Below are 7,368 nucleotides of genomic sequence, written 5' to 3'. Positions count from 1 at the left end.
TAATTTCCAAGTATGTATACTTTAATAATCTACAGTTCAGGGAAGAATATCCAAGCCTTTTCTCAAAGGCAGATCTCTCATGATTTGCATTACACCGGAAAACCCTGTGCAAAGGACAGCTCGAGGATACCCGAGTGTTCATATTTAGCACTGACACAGCACTTTCATCTTTAGCATGCCTTACAAACATTAGCTAATTAAGAGGAACAACACTCCTGCAAGGTATTTAGCAGGATGCAAAAATGAAAATACAAGCAAGACAGCCAGGATGCATAAATCATGGTGTTAAATCAACATGACCTGAAAACCAGCAGGACTCCCTCCCCCTTTCTTTCCATTACAGTCTTTGGGGAAAGGCAAGAAGTTACTTTATGCCAAGTGATGAGGGTGGGGGGTAGCATGGAGGAGGGTGATTCTGGGTGGGGGGACTGTGATAAAGTTCTAAGTATCACATTTACAAAGGGGAATGTTCTACTAGCTTAGAGAAGGGAAAGGGGCTTCAAGAATACAATCCTTTTAGAAGTACCCCAGAGAATCGAAAATCAGTACAGTATTTAATTAATCCACTGCAGATTGACTTCACATAAAGGAGTCCCAACGAGGAAAGTATCATGCTGGGAAATCTGACAGCACACAGCTGGAGAGTCTAAGAAGGCAGTAGAGTGGCCTGGGATATAATCCGTATTTTTCGTTCTTTCAGGGGGAGGGCATTGTGACTGCCCCAGGGTCTGACTTTAGGCTTTCTTCACCTGTGCTATGAAAGTGGTCTCAACAGGTAACAGCATTACACAATAGTGAGTGGAAACATTTCAGTAGCTTTCAAAGGAAGGAACAGAGTGTCCTTCAGAAGAATCTGCATTTAGGGCTTTGGATAAGAAGACTGGGATTCTAACTAGTTCTGTAACCCAAGCCTGTATTTCTTCGTCTTTACATGGTTTAATAATTTCTATCTCAAAGAGATGCTGGAAAATGAAGTGAAATAGATGTAAAAGTGGTTAAGTGCAGAGTAGGTGCTCAGTGAACTATATCTTCTCTTCTCCTACTTCCTGGGGTGTGCAGCAGCTATGAGGCAGGTATGGTCCTGTCTTAACCTCGGGAGGTCTTCTCCACCATCAGTAGAGCAGTTCCAGAGTCAGGACGCATATCAGATGCCCTCTAAGACCCCTGAGTTGCAGATGTGAGCTATGTGTATTAGGGACCACTTGCAGTGTGGCTAGTCGGAGTGATGAGCTGTCCCTCTAGACTACATGCCAGATTTTGAAGACTTAGTAAAAGAAGAAGAGTGTAGAATACTTTATTAATACTTTTAATATTTATTAAATGTTGAAATGAGAATATTTTGGATATACTGGGTTAAATAAAATACATTAAAATTAATTCTACCTCTTTTTATTTCTTCAGATTGTGGCTATGGAAGACAAAATTACATATGCAGCTCACCTTTGTGGTTCACGCTATGCTTCTATTGGACAGGGTTGCCCTAGAACATAGCTCTCAAATATCTTAGATTACACACTTCATCAATGAAAAAAAAAAGTTTGAGAATGCATCCTTCAAATATATGAATTTCTAACTTGCAATTATGCTTTATATACATTAGAGACATACAAAAGTAGAAAGCAAACAAGTGAACAGAAGTCCTGGTATCTTCTTCCCACACCCTGATGCTCACATGTGTGCCTCTAGGTTGTGCACAGGCCCTTTGGAAATGGCTACTTTAGAACTGGCTCTTAATGAGGCAAAGGACCCATTTGTCACACTCCTTTGGGGAGTAGGGGAACTGGGTGATTATAAATTAGAGAGAAACAAAATTATGATAAAATTGTAACAATACACAGATTGCACAAGTACAACCAAAATAAAATATTACAAATGTAACAACACGAGTAAGAAAAAAATGCCAACGAGTAAGAAAAAAATGCCAACGGTAGGCTCCCCTCAGTTGCAGCTGCAGAATTCTTTTGGGGCGGGGCGGCAAATGAGGAGGGGCCAAGTGAGAGGCGATGAGATCTAGCCAGAAGCTCTCTCCGAGTAGACCTTTACAGAAGAATGGGAAGATGTTAATTGTCTGAATGGAAGATAATGGAGGTGAGACGGGGTGCCCTAGGTGTTGCTTAGTAACTTCTCTTCTCATTTCCCCCCTACAGGAAAGAGAAGCAGACCCTGGATTTCTAAAAGGTCACTGAGAGGAGGGAAAGGGAAGTGCTGGGAAGGAGGGGAGTGGAGAAGGAGCTGGTGCTTATGTTTTCAGGTTCTCTGAGCAGAGGCGTGGAGTTCCACTCCATGTAGGGCCCCACAAGGCAACAAGGCCTCTCTGATGAGGAGTGTTGGGAGATGCTAAGATTTGAGGGCAGCAGTGAAAGACTCTTCTGCTGGAGTTTGGCCCAAGATCCAAAGAGATTATGGACTTGAGAGAGGCATTGGGACCTATGTGTGCTGGAGACCAGAGGACCTGCCCCATGTATCCTAGAATACAGGGGAACATCTCAGACTCCTGGATGACCTTCGGGGTGGGGAGAACCCCAAATCATGACTGAAATTAACTTCCTGGCTGCAGAATTATATGAATTAGAGGTACATAGAAATATGACAAGTTGTTAATGAAAAAAGTCATAATTAGTAAATGTGCATAGTTCCATAATTTAAAATGTCAAATAAAAGTCCCTTGTCCCACCTCCGCACTCCAGATTCCCACTTCCCAGGAATAACCACCTTCAACCTTTTTAGCTGTTTTTTCTCACTCTTCCCTCCGTAATTCTAAAGAAGGCATTTCTGGAGTTTTTGAGTTTTATACATTGTCTAGGGATTTCTTACCATGGAGGATGAAAATTCAACTCTTTTACACACACACACACACACTACCTCCCCTCTCTCCTCTCAATACAATTATATCACAATTTCATAATTTTGGCTATTAATAAAGTATATTTACATTAGTGTAACAATGACAATATTATTCACAAGAGTCAGGTAATATAATTTCCTTTCTTGAATAACTTTTTGTTTTTTCTAAAGTTAATATGTACCTTAGAAAAACTTGGCTTAGTTTTCTATTTACCTATCCATCACTCATTCATCCTCGGACTTTCTCTCCACACAGTAAGGCGCTCTCACTGTGTTCAGACATTAGGAAGTGTGTCATTTTTCCGACCGTCCTCATCCTCCTGCGTTAATCTGGGCCGGAACGTGCTTGTCATCGTGGGGCTTCCTTTCACCGTCAGTCTCACATTTCCCTTCGCCCTCATTTCTTGAATTTTTGTGTTCTTGTGGGTTTGTGCTTACTTTATTCATTTACCTCACTTTTAATGAGGGTTCAGGAAGATGCAGATGTTATTTTTTTCAAGAGTGCCGCTTATCAGGTGGTAGGAATGTGACATTTCCCAACTTCAGTCCTGTAGAGTAAAAGTCATGGCAGCCCCACAGGAATAGCAGAATCTGAAAACCCCGACCAGTGCAACACCAACAACACATTGAGAAGTTCCTCCTCACAACTGGAGCTGCCTCCCACCATCTGCCTGACAGTCGGACTTCACAGCAGCATGTAACGTCCTCTGAAACTCTAGTAACACACCAATTTGGGGCTATAAATACCACATTATATAACTCATAACAAACCACTTTGTAAGTTCTGGAAATTAGCTCTTAGTCATATGGGAAAGAAAAGGTTTGTATGATCATGGGTCACTCATCTCTCAGAACCAAGCAGCTCGTATGGCCAAAAGTGAAACACTTTGAGCAAAACATAAAACAGGCTAAAAACTGATGCGTTCCTATGGACACAAAAAATTAAAATCAAGAAAACTCCTTGGCCATCTTTGGAAGATGCTTCTTATTCTGAAAACTAATAAATAAATAAATAAAATAAATAAAAGGAAAGACTCAAACAGCCTGCCTTTCCTGAAAAAACAAAACAAAACCACACTTCAGGTTGACCAATAAATACAAGAGAGTTCTTCTTCTTAAAAAATATTCCTCATTAATAAATAAGTGTAACCCCTAATGAAATAATGGATCCAGGCAATGATCATCAGTGGTTGCTGAAACCATTTGCTGAAAACTGACGGGGAACTTTATAATAGATGGATCAGGCTGACAGCATCTGGAAACACTGATCAACCTTAATGCTACAAAAAAGAGAGGCAACAGACATTATGTGCCTCACGTGATATAAACAGGAAGTGCACAACACTGCCAATAAGATATTCTTGCCAACAAATTAAAGACAATGTGATTAAGCTGCTAGATTTTACTCCCACTGTAACAGAAAACAGAGGGAGCAAGAACATGTTAAATTGACGTTACAGGGATGCAGTTAACAAAATCATCAAAAATCAGAATATAGGATATTTCTATAGGATAAATGGCACAGTTTCTTCCACAAATAAATGGCAAGGGGAAAAGGAGCACCTATATAATTCAGAGACTCAAGAAACATGCCCAAGTATAGTATGTGGCTCTTGATTTAAACATACCAACTATAAAAACAAAGCAAACAAAACTTTATGAAACAATCAGGGACCTGTGAACACTGAGTAGATATTTGATGATATTAAGGGATTGCTGTTAATTGTTTAAGGTACAACTCTGGTATTGTGATTGTTTGAAAAGGACTTCTTGTTTAGAGATACACAACCAAAGCAAAGAGAATCTCCTATTGCCTGCCTGCCTTCTCCCACAAACTGTTATTCCATAGGGTTGGTTCCCTTTACAACAGAGTCAGAAAGCTAGTGTAGGCGCCCAGGCCCCCTCTGGCTTGCCGCAGAGCCTGCCCTCCGTGGGCCCTTGGAGTCAGAGCCAAGGAAGGTCTAGGGGAGCCCGCCACCGTGAGTCGTAGTAGTTGCTGAGTGTGAAAATGTGTGTGCCAGGGCCAGCAGCAGAGAGTGCCAGGGCCATGGTAAATCAGGGAGCACAGGTGCTATCTGAAGGCATTCAAGTTCAATAATAGGTGGGGAGAGAGAGAGAATGAATCAACACAGGAGGCCAAAGAGCATAGGTCTTGGCTCTATATCCTTCAGCTAAATTCATGAGTCCTGCAACAGACCTAAACTATGCTTGAAATGAATATAGACTTTTTTTTTGGAAATACAACTTTTGGCCACATCCACCTCTTTGACAATCAGTAGAGAAATCCTGCACCTAGTCATAGTGGATTAAAGACTATTATGCTTATCAAACTGACAAAGCAAGGATTGGTAGGAAATGCACTACCAGGAAAAGGCAGTCCCTTGGGGAGCCTGTCTGTGTTGATTTAATGATAAGCATCTGTACACCAAGGGTGTCAGCCAGACAGGAAATCCACCCTGATGGAGAGTCAGAAGTGCCCCAGTTGGAATGACAGGCTGTGGCCACACTGGTTCCAAAGGGCATCCTTACATACACAGGCAAAGGGCATATCTCACTTTGCAGTCACCAGAGACTTTCCTGGGCACTGAAAGAAAGTAAAGGGACGGGGACTAAGGGCCTAAGGGGCAGAAAACCTACTCCTTTTCTCCCTGTGATCAGTTGATTTTTATTCAATTTAAAAATAAGTCTGTAGGGGAGGGTATAGCTCAGTGGTAGAACATGTGCTTCGCATGCACAAGGTCCTGGGTTCAATCCCCAGTACTTCTGTTAAAAATAAATAAATAAACAGAATTATCACCCTCCTCAAAAAACAACAAAGTCTGAGATTCTTCCTAAATACTAGAAAAATATCAGAATGTGGTAGAGACTCTTAAAAAAAAAACAACAGGATTTTTTATGTATTTCAGGATCTTGCTGAAAATCTTAATTTATTTAATGGGTTAGCAGGAAGGCTGACTGTATCAACTTCTGCACAGTCAAGAACAAAGGCTTCTTGAGAGTACCATGTAAAGGAACCAAACCAAGCCCTGTGGGGGATACAGACATGAGTAAGATGAGGTTCCTGACCTGCCAGATTTTACAATATAGGTGAAAAATCAGAGCTCATAAAGTTACATTGTAAGCATAATGTGGTAAATGTATATGACTGTGAAATTAGAGAAGGCTGAGATGGGCAGGCACAGCTTCACAAAGGATCTGAGGACTGAGTCTAGCTTTGAAGGGTGGCCCGAATTTCAGCAGGTGTTAAAGGGAGAGAGAGCCTTTCTCCTAGCTAATACCACCATGGTATACTAGATGTTGCCAGGGCCTGCGTGTCTACATTCCTTACAAAGAAGCCGCCTTGTCCAAAGGCTCTTGCAGGCAGTCATGTTTTAACACCCACGACCCCCTATTCCAGGTTAGGTAAGAGGAGGTTACCTGACCCAGGACTGTCACTCCCAGGTGTGGCCTGACTAGCACAGCCTGGCTTAGAAAGACATTCTGAGCCCATGAAAGTCTTCTTCTTGATAATTTAAATGTAAGCACATGAAAGAGCTCAAGTGAAATGATGCCATGTGTAAGTCAAAGTTATGAAGGAGAGAAGGTGGTACCAGGCTTCCTAGGAGTCTGAGGACTCTCTGGTTCCAGTAAAAGGTCCCCTTTATAATCCTCTACCTCTAAGTGACTTGAAGTAAGTGGAATGGACAACTCTTCTTTAACCAAATCATTGATTAAATTATATGGACAAGATGAATGGACATAGGAACTCGGTTTTTTTCTCTTTTAGCTCCGAGACTCTCTTGGTACAAATGCCTTGAATTGTAGTTGTAAGGTGGATGTTGCCCGACATTTGTATGTGACAGGAATCAACAAATGGCATAAGTTAGCCAGAACTTCCAGTTTCTCTTTGTTTTACCTCCAACTTCTTTCTCACCCGCCCTCCTTCCTTGTGTCATGGATGAAATGAGAGCAATGAGAAAGTAAAGGTGGGAGATAAAATCAAACTAGGTGTACAGTCAACACACAACTAGCTGGATATAGCCTACAGATTTGCTTCTGACCTTCCAAAGAGCTGGGTAGAAACATGGTTAATAATGACCTTTTTAGTATTTTGTGAGACAGAAGCGAAACAGTTAAAGCCCAACAGAAATTTCTCTCACGGGTCCTCGTAAAGAGAAAGCCACATTATCCTCAACCAACAAATGACAGGTGGCTCTTTCTTAGAAAATTCATTATGCAAATGGAGAACATAATACCAAAATCCTACTAAGGAGGGGAACGCTCCTGGTTTTAAGTATGAACATTTTGGTTGGCTGATTTGATCCAAGGGAAAAAAAAAATCTAAGGGGGAGAAAACATAACAAGCTTAAGAAGAGTGGATGGCCTTTCACTCCACTAGGTAGAGTTTGGTGTGTTTTGATAAGAATTAAAGGGCAGAGAGGTTACATCTTGAAGGGTAGAAATTGGATACAGCTGATAACAGCAGATGCATATTTCTAATATTTTGATATGTCAACAATCAACAGAGCAGGTGTTAGAGTTGGC

At 41.3% G+C, this 7,368-nt stretch overlaps 1 non-coding gene across 1 annotated transcript; it reads left to right on the top strand.

Moving 5' to 3' along the window:
* Positions 1-5,537: 5,537 nt before the first annotated feature.
* Positions 5,538-5,610, top strand: TRNAA-CGC (transfer RNA alanine (anticodon CGC)). The gene has a single exon. It is a non-coding gene; the product is annotated as a tRNA-Ala (tRNA).
* The last annotated feature ends 1,758 nt before the right edge of the window (positions 5,611-7,368 follow it).

This window comes from Camelus bactrianus, chromosome 1 (genome assembly GCF_048773025.1).
Source record: "Camelus bactrianus isolate YW-2024 breed Bactrian camel chromosome 1, ASM4877302v1, whole genome shotgun sequence".
Taxonomy (NCBI): domain Eukaryota; kingdom Metazoa; phylum Chordata; class Mammalia; order Artiodactyla; family Camelidae; genus Camelus; species Camelus bactrianus.
Note: the sequence above shows the minus strand (reverse complement) of the source record. Positions and strands in the feature narration are given on the sequence as shown.